General features: G+C 42.5%; 1 long non-coding RNA gene across 1 annotated transcript in view; it reads right to left on the bottom strand.

Annotated features, from left to right (window-relative positions):
- The window catches only part of LOC148148746 (uncharacterized), a 45,065-nt gene extending 31,475 nt beyond the window's left edge, over positions 1–13,590 (bottom strand). The window contains exon 1 of the long non-coding RNA XR_015758564.1: positions 13,491–13,590. This is a non-coding gene — a long non-coding RNA (uncharacterized LOC148148746). The remainder of the gene's footprint in view (positions 1–13,490) is intronic.
- Between the last annotated feature and the right edge of the window lie 1,568 nt (positions 13,591–15,158).

The raw sequence follows: 15,158 nt of genomic DNA, 5'->3' as shown, positions 1-15,158 counted from the left end.
CCAAACAGACCCCAGCACCAAGGATATATTTCCCTTCCCTCCCCTATCAGCTTTCCGTAGAGACCACTCCCTCCGCGACTCCCTTGTCAGATCCACACCCCCCACCAACCCAACCTCCACTCCCGGCACCTTCCCTTGCAACCGCAGGAGGTGCAACACTTGCGCCCACACCTCCCCCTCACTTCTCTCCAAGGCCCCAAAGGAAACTTCCATATCCGCCACAGATTCACCTGCACCTCCACCCACATCATCTACTGCATCCGCTGCAGCCGGTGTGGCCTCCTCTATATTGGGGAGACAGGCCGCCTACTTGCAGAGCGATTCAGAGAGCACCTCTGGGCCACCCGGACGAACCAACCCAACCACCCTGTAGCACAGCATTTCAACTCCCCCTCCCACTCCACCGAGGATATGCAGGTCATTGGACTCATCCACCGCCAAACCACAACAACGCGACGGTCGGAGGAGGAGCGCCTTATCTTCCGACTGGGAACCCTCCAACCACAGGGGATGAACTTGGACTTCACCAGTTTCTTCATCCCCCCTCCCCACACCTTGTCTCAGCCGAATCCCTCCAGCCCGGCACCGCCTTCCTGACCTGCAGTCTTCTTCTTAACCTCTCCGCCTCCATCCTACTCCGACCTATCACCCTCACCTTGACCTCTTTCCACCTATCACATTTCCAACGCCCCTCCTCCAAGTCCCTCCTCCCTACCTTTTATCTTCTCCTGCTGAACACTCTCTGCTCATTCCTGAAGAAGGGCCTGTGCCCGAAACGTCGAATCTCCTGTTCCCTGGATGCTGCCTGACCTGCTGTGCTGTTCCAGCAATAAAGTTTCAACCACCATCTTAAAGTCACTCTAATGTTTCTGATGTTGCAAAGGGCGACACTTAAATTACATTTTCAACAAATTATGTCTTTGAGGTCCCATTGCTGAACTTAAAAACATTATTTTATGAATATAGATTAAAATCTCACTTTCTCTGTCACCAGTGGACGCTGGCATTATGTGCACCATTTACAAAGCCATTGCAACAATTGGCCAAAACCTCTTCCCCAGCACCATTGGGGAAAAATGGTAGTTGTGTGGTGAAGTCACAAGATTACTAATCCAGAAACCTGGAGGAAATGCCCAGGGTACATGGGTTCCAATCTCACCAGTTCGTGAAATTTAAATTCAATAAATCTAAAATATAAAGCTCAGTAACAAGTATAAAATCACACAACACCAGGTTATAGTTCAACAGGTTTAATTGGAAGCACTAGCTTTTGGAGCGCCATTCCTTCATCAGGTGATAGTCGAAGGCTCAACTGTCAGGCACAGAATTTATAGCAAAGTTTACCGTGTGATGTAACTGAAATTATATATTTGAAAAATACTTTGATTGTCTGTTGAGTCTTTCATCTGTTCGAATACCATGATAATTTCACTTCTTTCATGTGTAAATCACAAAACTTTTTTTTAAAAGTTGCATTCCCAGGTTAACTGTAACAATTGAGTGTTAGCCAGACAATATGTTGAAGGTGTTAGCCCCCTGTGTTCGCTGTCTGTGCCATGCTGTTTAGACTGATTCTAATCTAAAAAGTGAGATAACAGAGTCTTACATGGATTCATGCAGTTTTTGAACAAAGTACAATGTAACTCTGCAAGTACAAATTCACGCCACAAAATATATGTGTGCATGTGGGTGTGTGTGTGTGCGTGTGTCTGTGTGTGTGCCTGTGTGTGTCTGTCTGTCTGTCTGTCTGCCTGGGTTGGGGGGTTGTAAACTTTTGCTATAAATTCTGTGTCTTCCAATTGTGTTTTCCAAACCACCTGATGAAGGAGTGGCACTCCGAAAGCTAGTGTGCTTCCAATTAAACCGTTGGACTATAACCTGGTGTTGAGTGATTTTTAACTTTGTACACTTCAACACTGGCACCTCCACATCATAGTAACAAGTATTGTTGATTGTTTTAAAAACATATCTGGTTCATTGAACTTTTTTCCAGAAGAGATTCTGTTGTCATGACTCTTAACCACATTCTCTTAAGGTCCCATCCACACAGACAGTTCAAGGGCAATTGGAAAGGAGCAACAAATGCTGGTCTTGTCAGAGCCCCATACACCATTAATGAAGTGTTAAAAACCTCAAATATGTGTCTGCACCATGTAGAAAGACAAGCCAACACATCACCATATCTAATTTATTTATCAGTGTATTGGGCCCAGTTCTTTATTTATATCCCTCAGACTGTGTATTTCGTGCTGCAGCTATGAAATGTGAGTCAAAACTCATTATGTAGCACAACCATATCTGTCCTATCAACACCTAACAGACAGAAAGAGTATTGCAGCACACACATAAGCCATTCAGACCATTGTGCATGTGCTAGCCCTGGGTAACAGGGAACTCACAACTTGGGAGTAACAATTAACTCTATGGAACCTGAAGCCTGCTCTGCCATTTAATAAGAACATGGTGGATCAGGTTTTGAATACTTCCCCACTTTCCAGTCAGACTTTCTTATTGGCTCTATTCCCTGTACTTTTTCCATGTGGCCCTGTATTTATCCAAATACCTTTTGAAAGTTTGTAAGGAACCTGCCTCAATATCCCTGTCACACAACACACGTCAACATCCATCAAAGAAATTCTCCCTCTGGTTCTTTTTGCCAGTTGCCGTAAATCATTGTCCGTTTGGTCATCAATCATAGCACCAGTGGAAATGATCTTTCTACATATTCTTTCAAAATCCTTCATCATTTTGAACATCTCGCTAAACTTCCCTTAACCACTATGGTCTAAGGAAAACAATCCCAGTTTGTGATCAAGATCACATCCTGAAGCATTAACCTCTCTCTCTGCAAGAATGGTCTGACCAGCTGAATGTCTTCAATATTTTCTACTTTTCCAATCACTCCACATAAAGTCCCTAATCCTGTGTACATGGCTTTGGCATTCTTTCTGAATTATTTTGCTTAGTATGCACAGCCCAGAAAAATGGACAACTGATCACTGTCAATGTCCAGAAACAATTACCCCACCATCTTACTTCATCTATAACCAATACTTCCTCACCGTTCCTGCCTCCTGTCACAAGATGGAGAGCACTTCAAAGGTCTTAATTGCTCCAACCTATTTTAATGGCCAGTCCTGGTTAATGTCTAGTTATCTTGACCAAGGCTAGGCTATTGGAAAACAAGGCACGGTGGCTTAATGGTCAGCACTGCTGCCTCGCAGCACCAGGGACCTGGGTTCGAATCCATGCTTGGGTGACTGTGTCGAGTTTTCATATTCTCCCCCGTGTCTGCGTGGGTTTCTTCCAGGTGCTCTGGTTTCCTTCCACAGTCCAAACATGTGTAGGTTAGGGTGGATTAGCTATGCTAATTGTCCATAATGTCCAGGGAAATGTAGACTAGGTAGGTTAGCCACAGGAAATGTAAGGTTACTGGGATGGGATAGGGTGGTGTGTGTAGGTGGGTTGCTTTTCAGAGGGTTGATGTTGACTCGATGGGCCAAATGGCCTGCTTCCACACTGTAAGGATTCTATGATTCATACACTATGAAAAGGCTCTTTGGTCATTGAGTCTGCACCAACATAAACCTGCTCTAAATCTACATTAATTCCACTTCCTGCCCTGGATCCATAGCCCTGAATATCAGGACACTTCAATTGTTCATCCAAGCACTTTTTAAAGGTTGTGAGGTTTCCTGATTTGACTATCCTCCCTGTCAGTAAATTCTAGGCTTCCACAACCTCCAGATGAAGGAATGTTTCTGCAAAGCATCGTTAAACCTCCTGTCTTTCTCCTTAAAATTATACCCCCTTGCTATTCACCCTTCAACTAGAGGGAATAGATGCTTTCTACCCACCGTACCCATGCCTTTGATAACCTTATGCACTTCTAACAGATCTAACCTTCCCTGAGCTAAAGCCAACAACATGAGCTTATCCATCCTGTCCTCATGGCTACACCTCAGGCAACATCTCAGGTGAATCATCTCTGTATCCTCTCAGTGCAATCACTTCCTTCCTACAGTGCAATGACCAAAACTGCAAGCACTAGTTCAGCTGTGGCCTGATCAAAGTCTTGTATAACTCCAACCTGATCTCCCTGCATTTATAATCTCCCATAGTCTAAAGGTGTGCAGGTTGATGGACTGGCCATGCTAATTTGCCCACAGTGTGCAGGGATATGTAGTGTAGATGGATTAGCCATTGGAAATGCAGGGTTACAGGGATTGGGTAGGGGATGGGTTTAGGTATGTTGGTAGTTGTGGGTTTGATGAACTGAATGGCCTGCTTCCACACTGGAGGGATTTGATGACTATAAAGAAAGGGAGTGGAGGCTAGAGGCTGATACAAACTTACAAAATAGAAGCGAAGGGAGTCCATTTGACCCAATGAGCTTACCCCACCATTTGAAAGTCATACTTGTTCTATTTAAGCTTCAAACTCTACATTCCCCATTGATACCCAATGACCTTTTGTTCCTTTGTCGATCAAGAATCCAAATAAATCCAACTCAGCTAATTGTCATTGACCCCACCTCCACTGCTTTCATTCCAAAATTGTACAACCATCTGAGAGGAAGGAATCTTTGATAGTCCAGATGGCCTATCCCTGCTCCTAGTTCTTATGTTTCTATGATTACTCCACATTCCTGACTGCTCACAATTTCACACTTTTGCTTGTGAAGCATCAATCAATCCCGGCTTAAAAAATAACTCAAGGACTCGACCTCCGCTGTCTTTTGAGGGAAAATGCTCCAAGAACTTGTTACCTGGTCTGAGATAAACATCTTCCTCATCCCTGTCTTAGTGATCCCTTATTTTTAACAGTAACCCCTCCATCCACATTCTCCATCCTGAGGTTACATCTTTCTACATGTACTCTGTTTAGGCCCCTCAGGTTCTTCTATACCCCTTATCTCATCTTATGTACATATATAAGCATTGGCTCTAATTACAATTTCACTGTCTTGGGAAAGCAACCAACATAATCAAAACCCCTCCCAATCCGGTTTTATCCTCTTCCACTCCCTTCTGTTAAGTAGAAGATCTAAAAGTTTGAATACATGTACAGAAAATTTCAAGAACACCTTCTTCCCTGCTGTTATCAGACTTTTGAACAGATTTCTCAAATGTTAATTCTGATCTTTCTCTTTACACCTTCCCTACAGCTGGAACACTGTATTCAGCACTCTGTCCTGCAACTCTGAAAAGATGGGAAAGATGGAAGGACATAAGGGGCAAGCTTTTTACACAGAGAGTGTATGGAATGAATTGCGAGAGAAAGTGGTGGATGCAAGTGCAGTTACAATGTTTAAAAGACATTTAGATAAGTACATGAATAGGAAAGTTTTGGAGGGATATGGGCCAAGCACAGGTGGGTGGGTCCAGTTGAGCTTCAGAACATGATTTGGAGATGCCGGTGTTTGACTGGGGTATACAAAGTTAAAAATCACACAACACCAGGTTATAGTTCAACAGGTTTAATTGGAAGCACACTAGCTTTCAGAGTGTCCTGCCCATTATTAAGTGTTGCAGAAATCTCTCTGTGTCTGTTTAAATCCAGGCTACTTCAACAACCTCCAGGTGAGCTTTTTATCTCAGTGTCTAATCTCAGCGTCACTCTGCTATCAGTGTCTTTCCCAATGCATTGAACTGAATCGCCTTCCAAAGTCTTCAAAAGCTTTTTATATTTGTCCTGAACAGAGGGGGCTCTCTGATCAAAGAAGGCACATTAAACCTTAATCTCAGCATATATCATTGCACTTTGTACCTTACAGAATGTCCCTTTCATCTTCTTTGTTTCTTGTAGTTGCCCAAAAATTATCTCTGAGCTAAGATGTAATGTTTCTTTATTTCTCTTGGTGAGGATGAAGTAGTGGTTACCATGTCTACAAGCTATTACCCAAAGTCACTTACACTTCCCTGCTGTGGTTTATAACAGGGCTCTGCACACCTTTAGAAAATGTCAAGGCTATTTCAGAAAACCTTCATCCCTTGCCAGGATTACAGCTGGGCAGTTCTTGTTGATGATCTTTCATTAAGACAACATGTCTTGTTTGATAGTAACGTACAAAATCGAAATACCTGACAATGGCAGCAAGAGTCTTGTTTGGCTTTTTTTTCATGGAGGTTAGTTTACTAAAATGAGATTTTGTTTGCCTCTGTAATATCAGCAGTCACAAACAAGATCAAAAAACAGAGTAAGCTCTTCAGTTTTGTAAACACTGTCACAACCTAATACATTAGGATTAACACCTCAGTGGGATGCAGCAACACTGCCTTAGGAAGCTGAAGGGGAAGATATCAATTCATTGGGCACTTGCAGACTGTCTCTATTATACCCACCACAGTTTACATTGTCATAGCCATTTGGATACAGAACTGGTTCAAAGGTAGAAGACAGAGGGTGGTGGTGGAGGGTTGTTTTTCAGACTGGAGGCCTGTGACCAGTGGAGTGCCACAAGGATCGGTGCTGGGTCCTCTACTTTTTATCATTTACATAAATGATTTGGATGCTAGCATAAGAGGTACAGTTAGTAAGTTTGCAGATGACACCAAACTTGGGATGTAGTGGACAGCAAAGAAGGTTACCTCAGATTACAACAGGATCTTGAGCAGATGGGCCAATGGGCTGAGAAGTGGCAGATGGAGTTTAATTTAGATAAATGCGAGGTGCTGCATTTTGGGAAAGGCAAATCTTAGCAGGGGTTATACACGTAATAGTAAGGTCCTAGGGAGTGTTGCTGAACAATGAGACCTTAAATATCTCACTGATGCTTACGGCTAATATTGATGGCTTAGAAACATTAGTGCAAAAACTATTTGTGGTGCTCTGGCATTTAAACATGGATGATCTGCACCTCAACTCCATTTACTCACCCTTTCTCCACATCCATTGATATCTTTGGATAGACACAGAGCTCTCTATCTCAGTTTTAATTTCTCTTATTAACCTTCAGCAGCAACAGCCTTTGGGAAAAGGCAACTCTAGCCTTTTTAACCAAGTTTTCTGTGAAAAGCGAATGTTTCTTGAATTTGTTTGACAGCCAAGTGCTAACTTGGAGATTACACCTCCTTGCTCACCATTTTCTTGTCAGAAGATTACACAATACCAGGTTATAGTCCAACAGGTGTATTTGGAAGCACTAGCTTTCGGAGCGCTGCTCCTACATCAGGTATTGTGCAGAATAAGATTGTAAGACACAGAATTTATAGCAAAAGTTTGGTATGATGTAACTGAAATTATATATTGAAAGAGACCTGGATTGTTTGTTAAGTCTCTCATCTTTTAGAATGATCATGTTGGTTTCAGTTCTTTCATATGTAAATTGCAAAACCTTTTCTAAAAGTTACATTCTCAAGTGAACTTTAACAATTAGTGACATGTAGGCGCAGATAAGTTATTGAACGTGTTAGTTCTCTGTGGAGCTATCTGTGCCTCAATAGTCAGACTGATCCGAATCTAAAAAAATGGATTTACAGAATCTGACATGGATTCATGTAGTTTTTTGAGCAAAGTAAAATGTAATTCTCCAAGTACAAATTCACCTCACAAACGTAGATGTATATGTGTGTATGCGGGTGGCTGTGTGTGGGGGAGCGGTGTCGGGAGGGGCTTTGAGTGTCTGTGAGAGGGTGTGTGTATGTGTGTGTGTGTGAATGTAAAGGGGTTTAAGTTTGTGAGAGGGTGTGTGTGTGTGAGTGTATGTATGAGAGTACACACACACACACACACATAGACCTCTCAACTCCCACACATACCCTCTCACCGACTTAAACCCCTTTACACTCACACCTCACATGCATATATGCACCCTCTCACAGATACTCATAATGCCCCCCCAAACCCACCCAACACACACACACACACACAAACACACACTTGTGGGTGAATTTGCACTTACAGAATTACAGTTTACTTTGTATTGTGTGTTTTTAACTTTGTACACCCCAGTCCAACACCAGCATCTCCAAATCATGACTCATCAGAAGAAATAGTTTCCCATTAAATAAAATAAAAAATACTGCAGATGTGGGAAATCACAACAAACACAGAAAATGCAGAAAAAACTCAGCAGATTTGGCAGCGTCTGTGAAGAGAGAAAAAAGACCTAACAGTTCAAGTCTGATGTGACTCTTGTGCTGTGGAATCCCACTGGGGAATAATTCCAAATGCATTAAATCCTGACAGTTCTGAAGAAGTCACATTGCACCCGAAATGTGAACTGTTTTTCTTTCTCCTCAGATGCTGCCAGACTTACTGAGTTTCTCCAGCATTTTCAGTTTTTAATTTCTACTTACCCAGTGAAATCTTTGTGTTTTTTATGATTCCCACTGTTTGGGCCAACGTTTCATGTCTGTCCCCAGCAGTCCTTCTGAAGGCGGTGATGATCTGCCTTCTTAAATCGCTGTGGTTCATGTGCTGTTAGGGAGGGTATTCCATAATTCTAACCCAGTAACATTGAAGGAACAGGGAGATATTCCCTAGTCAGGATGGTGAGTGACTTGGAGAGGAGGTTGCAGATGATGGTGTTCCTATGTATCCACAATAAAACATCGTAATATTTTAAACATTAAATCAAATTGTCCTTCATTTCCTAAACCCAAGCAAACATAAACAGTTTTTATGCATCCTGTCTTTAATAGTTTAATTCCCCAAGCTCTTCTGTCACCCACTGGCTTTACACTGCACTCTCCCCAAAGGGATTGGATACATGCTGATGTGTCACACTCAGAAACTGAGGAGAGGACTTCAAACTGGATCTAAACAAAACTCTGTGGACTGTGTGGAATGAGCTGCCAGAGGAAGTTGTCGAGGCTGGTACAATTAAACATTTAAAAGGCATCTGGATGGGTATATGCATAGGAAGGGGTTAGAGGGATATGGGGGCCAAGTGCTGGCAACTGGGACAAGATTAGGTTAGGGTATCTAGTCGGCATGGACGAGTTGGACCGAAGGGTCTGTTTCCGTGCTGTACATCTCTATGATTCTATTCATTCTTTTGTAATCCACCATCCTGAAGAGACAGGTTAACATACTTGTAGCCTTTCTAATTACTTTTTGGAACTGCCTATTAAGTTTTAGTCATTTGTGTCCCTGGATTTCCAAACAGACTGTTCCTTAATTTCATGATATGGAGATGATGGTATTGAGCTGGGTTGGATAGGTTCTAAACTCCCATGACACCAGGTTATAGTCCAAACAGGTTTATTTGAAAACACTAGGTTTTAGAGTGCTGCTCCTTCATTACTGGCACTTGAGGAAGGAGCAGCACTCCGAAAGGTAGTGGGTTCAAATAAACCCGTTGGGACTATAACCTGGTGTCATGTGATTTTTGACCTTCTTTTCACGTTCTTCTCTCTGTTATAATCACTTATTTCAGGAGGAGAGCTTGAATGCTTCAGTCCTATACTGTCTGGAGTGTGAAAGAAGACACAAGATCCAATTGATGCATGTATAGAGCTAAAGGGATTGGCAAAAAGGCATAGAGCAGATGTTTCCACTTTGCATGGCAATCTAGATGAAGAGGTGATAGTCTTAGAATAAGGCATAGCAGAGTTCAAACAGAGATGAGGAGAAATTACTTCTCTCAAAGGGTCACGAATCTGAGGAATTCCCTTTCCCAGAGTGTGGTGGATGCCACGACATTGAGTAAATTTGTCGAGGAGATGGACAGATTTTTAATTCGCAATGTGCTGAAGCGTTATGGAGAGGGGATAAGAAAGTGGAGTTGAGGTTGAGATGAGATCAGCACATGTATCAAATGTTGGAGCAGGTTTGAAGGGTTGAATTGTCTATTCCTCCTCCTAATTCTTACTTTCTTGTAATCACATGCGTGTCATGGTGTTTATGCCACTGGGCTAGCAATGCAGAGACCCTAGTGAATGGTTTAAAGAAACCCAGTTCAAAATCCACCTCAGCATCTGCTGGAGTTGAATTGAATTGATCAATATGGAATGAAAAGTTGTCTTAGTAATTGTAATTGCTATAATTGATTGTCATACAATAACCCTATCTGGGTCATTAATACCCTTATTGAGATTTTTTGGGCAGTTTTGGCCCCATATCTCAGGGAGGTTGTACTGGCCCTGGAGCATGTTCAGGGAAAGTTCACGAGAATGGTCCCAGGAATGAAGCTTAACATAACGCTTGAGGACTCTGGGCTTATACTCGATGGTGTTTAGATGGATGAGGGAGGATCTAATTGAACCATACAGAACACTGAATAGCCTAGACAGGGTAGAAATATGTTTCCATTGGTAGGAGAGACTAGGACCCAAGGGTACAGCCTTAGAATAAAGGGAATACCTTTTAGAATGGAGATTAGGAAAAACTTCTTCAGCCAGAGAGTGGGGAATCGATGGAATTCACTGCCACAGAAGGCTGGGGAGGCCAGGTCATTGGGTGCATTTAAGATTGAGAGAGGTAAGTTCTTCAGCATGTCCTGTCACATAGCGGGCAATGATGATCAGCAGTTTCAACTGCACTACCTGTAGTCACACCACAGAGTCTACAGTTCCTGATTTCTCACCTTTGGAAAAGTACAGGGTTTATTTGGAAGTACAAACTTTTAGAGTGATGCTCCTTCATCAGGTAGCTAGTGGATAGGCTCCTACTCCACCCGCTACCTGATGAAGGAGCAGTGCTTCGAAAGCTAGTGCTTCCAAATAAACCTGTTGGGCTATAACCTGGTGTTGTAAAATTTTTAACTTTGTACACACCAGTCCAACACCAGCACCTCCACATCATGTATAGCAAATTTCATTGACTTCAGGTTTTTTTTCCATTTGCAATGTTCATGTTCTTAGCGGGAAAGAGTTGGTTCTGAGTTCAAGTCTCACTTTAGTACTTTAGCACAAAATTCTAGGCTGCCACTCCAGTGTAGTGCTGAAGGAGTACCATCCTGTTTGAAGTGATATCACTGAGCTCTGATATCAAAGACCCACTAAGCCCCATCAATCCTTGCAGGTGGAGGCAACGGATCCCATGTCACTGTTGCAATGAAGAAGGGTCCTCTCTCATGGGGCCAATGTTTACTCTTCAATCAACATCACAAACCCAGCCTGTCTGAGATCTATGTGTTTGTGAGATCTTGCTGCACATAATTCGACATCCTGTTGCCCTACTTTACAAAAGGGGCTGCAATCCAGATGTACTTTATTTGCCTATAGATTTCTTCAGAATATCCTGTGAAAGGCACAAAATGGATTTAATTCTTCCTTGTTTTGCTGTTAGCTTGCACAGAAAAGCACAAAAAATTTTCAGAGGTTAACACAAACTGGGCAACTTTTCTGAACAGATTCTTTTGGTTGAGTTATGATCAGCCCCTAAGGAATGTGTCCCAATTCATTCTGATTCCACACAGAATATCCAAATTGATATGTTCCAGGGGTTAGGAAGGATGAAGAGGGCCCCATTCCTTATTCACTCTCCTCTTCGGTTGGTTGCAACAAGTTTAATTTAAACTTCCCCCCCGTGATTACTTTCTTTTCCAGACCAAAATGAAGTAATGTTTTACAAAGAGCCAATGTGACCAGGTTTTCTTAAATTAAAGAAAGAGTGAGTTTACTCATTACTAAGTGTAACTATAGGTAATAGTGCACACACATTCCCGAAGCTGCGGTTGTACAGGAAATTGTGAAGCATCTTCTGGAGTACTGTGCGCAGTTCTGGTTGCTGTGCTATGGGAAGGATGTTATTAAACAGGAGAGGCCTCAGAAAAAATTTACTAGGATGTTGCTGGAATGGAGGGCTTGAGATATAAAAATAGACTGGAAAGACTGGGACTTTTTTCACTGGAGCATAGGAGGTGGAGGGATGACCTTTTTGAGGTTTGTAAGATCACAAGGGGTTTTGATAAGGTGAATTATAAGGGTCTTTTCCCGAGGGTGGGGGGAGTTCAAAATTAGGGTCATATTTTTGGGATGAGAAGAAAGATTTAGAAAGGACATGGGGGCAATTTCTTTTCACAGAGACTGGTTTGTGTGAGGAATGAACTGCCAGAGAAAGCGGTGGATGCAGATACAGTCACAATACATTTGAAGAAGTTCATGAACGGGAAAGGTTTGGAGGAATACGGGTCAAGCGCAGGCAGCTGGGAGTAGTTTAGTTTGGGAACATGGTCAGCATGGATCAAATGGACCAAAGCATCTGTCTTCATGTTGGATGACTCTGATTAGAAATGGAAGCGAGTCCAAAAATATGAAAAGTTAAAAGATAAATGGATCAGTCCCTCGGTCCTTATGAAGAGCAGATTGTGGAACTTTGCAGCCATTATTCTGGATACCACTATTACGCGTGGGAACACCTCCCACCGTGTACAAGGCAGGTACTCATGTGACTCAGCCAACATTGTCTATCTTATACGTTGCAGGCAGGGATGCCCAGAGGCATGGTACGTTGGGGAAACTGAGCAAAGGCTACGACAACGGATGAATGGGCACCGCACAACAATCAACAGACAGGAGGGTTCCCTCCCAGTTGGGGAACACTTCAGTGGTCCAGGACATTCAGCCTCGGACCTTCGGGTGACCATCCTCCAAGGTGGACTTCGGGACAGGCAGCAGAGGAAAGTGGCCGAGCAGAGGCTGATAGCTAAGTTCGGTACCCATAGGGAGGGCCTCAACCGGGACCTTGGGTTCATGTCACATTACAGGTGATCACCATTGCACTATACACGCACACACAGATATTCCTACACACACACACACTCTCACATGCACATGGACACAGATACACACAGACGCGCACACAGACACCCACACACACCCTTATAGACACACAGACTCCCACACATGCACCCCCTCACAGACTTAAGACACTCTGCACGCACTACACATACACACACACACACACTTTCTCACACCCACCCCAGACAGACACACACACAGACAGACAAAGACCCACATGCACACATATATATTGTGAGTGGTGAATTTTTTTGGTACAAAGTTACATTGCACTTTGCTCAAAAACCACATAGATTCATGTCGAACTCTGAGCTCAAAAACTGCATGAATTTATGTAAAACTCTGTTATTTCACTTTTTAGATTGGAATAAATCTAAACATCAGGTCATAAACAGAGAACACAGGGGGCTAACACCTTCAACACATTGTCTAGCTATCACCATTGTTAACAGCTAACCCGATAATGCAACTTTTAAAAAAAGGGTTTTGTGATTTACACATGAAAGAAGTGAAACTATCACTGTATTCTAACAGATGAAAGGCTTAACAGACAATCAATTCTTCAATGTATAATTTCAGTTACATCACACTGCAAATTTTTGCTATAAAGTCTGTGTTACGATCGAGCCCTCCACTATCACCTGATGAAGGAGCGTCGCTCCGAAAGCTAGTGTGCTTCCAATTAAACCTGTTGGACTATAACCTGGTGTTGTGTGATTTTTAACATTATTCTGGATGATATTGATACCATTGATATGATTGTTGAGCAGTTGACTTCAAGATTCTTGGTTTTTCATTTACCTGAAATCCCTTTGCTTCGCCCTGTTTCCTTTTCCTGCTGACAGGCTTTCAACACTCCGAGTGAGATTTCTTTTTAACCTCCTGCACAAAGGTGTTAAATGGCTGTCTCCAATCTGCGATCTTCAGCCCCCAAACATCTGCAAATGCTTCAACTTTTTTGCACATTTCTGTAGAGAAAAAATGAAAACATGTCTTTGAACATGTGTCCACAGTTTGGAATATAACGCATAAGAAATGTTTTCATGCTGACTGGAGGTAATTACATTGCCTCACACTTTTGTCTTTTGAAATCTTGTACGCTTCCTTACCACGTACAAGATGTGATGTTTCATGGGTTCAATTAGGATGCTGCCTGACCTGCTGTGCTTTTTCTACTCTGATCTCAAGCATGTGAAGTCCGCACTTTCACCAAATGTCCAATGTGCCCGGGAATAATTTGGGATTCTGTTACAACATTAATGAATGGTGTGGCCATGGCTCGTTAACTTGGAAATTACTCTGCTTTTCTCTCCTAATTAAAGCAAGATATTCCCGATGCTGAAAGTGCTGGAGAATCTCAGCAGGAGCTAAAGTTCTGAAGAAGAATCAAAGTGGATTTGAAACATCAACTCTGTTCTTCTCTCGAAAGAAAGTGCTCAATTTTTCCAGCACTTTCTGTTTTTATTTCTGATGTTACATCCCTCTTTCCAACTGGATAGAAAATCAAGGCACTGTAGATCAGCGTTTGTTGGACAGAAGCTTGTAGCACTGACTGTTAAAGAGGGCTAAAAATTGGAGAAATACTGTTGGCTTTCTTCAGTCATCTCTGTACCTAATTCCCAAATCCTGGAGGAGGTAGAGTGAGGAGAGAAAGAGGATTGGGAAGTGAGTGAGGAAGGTATTGTTGTATTATGTCACCCTGTCCATATATTTTGTATACCTTCAAGAGAAATGTTCATGACACTATCACTGTGCACGTTGTTGGGTATAAAGGTTGATTTTCCTTCTAATGCCGGGGACCACTTTAAGTAAGGTGCACAATTGAAAGCATGATGCTCTATTTTAATTTACTAATATTATGGCAAACATTAGGTGTCTGAGAAATGCAGTATTTGTGCATAATCATAGTCGAACATTTGTTGGCTTAGTCAGTGCCATGACACGTACGAACCTTAGAATAGGAGTAGGCTATTCAGCCCGTCGAGCCTGTTCTCCCCATTCAATATGATTGTGGCTGATTAGTGGCCTACACCCATAACCCTGCCATTAGCCTGTTTCCCTCAATATCTTTGCTTAACAAAAATGTATTTACCTACCCCAGATTTAGAACTAACAACTAACCCAGCATCCACTGCCATTTGTGGAAAAGAGTTCCAAACCTCTCCCACCCTGTGTGTGTAGAAATGCTTCCTTACATCTCTCCTGAATGGGCTGGCCCTAATTCTCAGACAGTGTCCCCTAGTTCTAAATCCCCAACCAGTGGAAGTAGTTTACCATATCATTTCCTATTAATATCTTGTAGGCTTTGATCAGATCATACTTTGACCTCATAAATTGTAGAGAAAACAGATCAAATTTCTATAACCTGTCCTCATAAGTTAACCACTGAAGTCCAGGTATCATTTGTGTCAACCTGCACTGCACTCTCCCTAAGGCAATCCACCCCTCCTAAGGTGTGGCGCTCAGATC

The sequence above is a fragment of the Chiloscyllium plagiosum genome, unplaced genomic scaffold (genome assembly GCF_037043375.1).
Source record: "Chiloscyllium plagiosum isolate Xiang-an unplaced genomic scaffold, Cpla_swu_hap1 HiC_scaffold_11, whole genome shotgun sequence".
Classification (NCBI taxonomy): Eukaryota; Metazoa; Chordata; class Chondrichthyes; order Orectolobiformes; family Hemiscylliidae; genus Chiloscyllium; species Chiloscyllium plagiosum.
The sequence above is the reverse complement of the archived record's forward strand: the minus strand, read 5'-3'. Positions and strand labels throughout refer to the sequence as shown.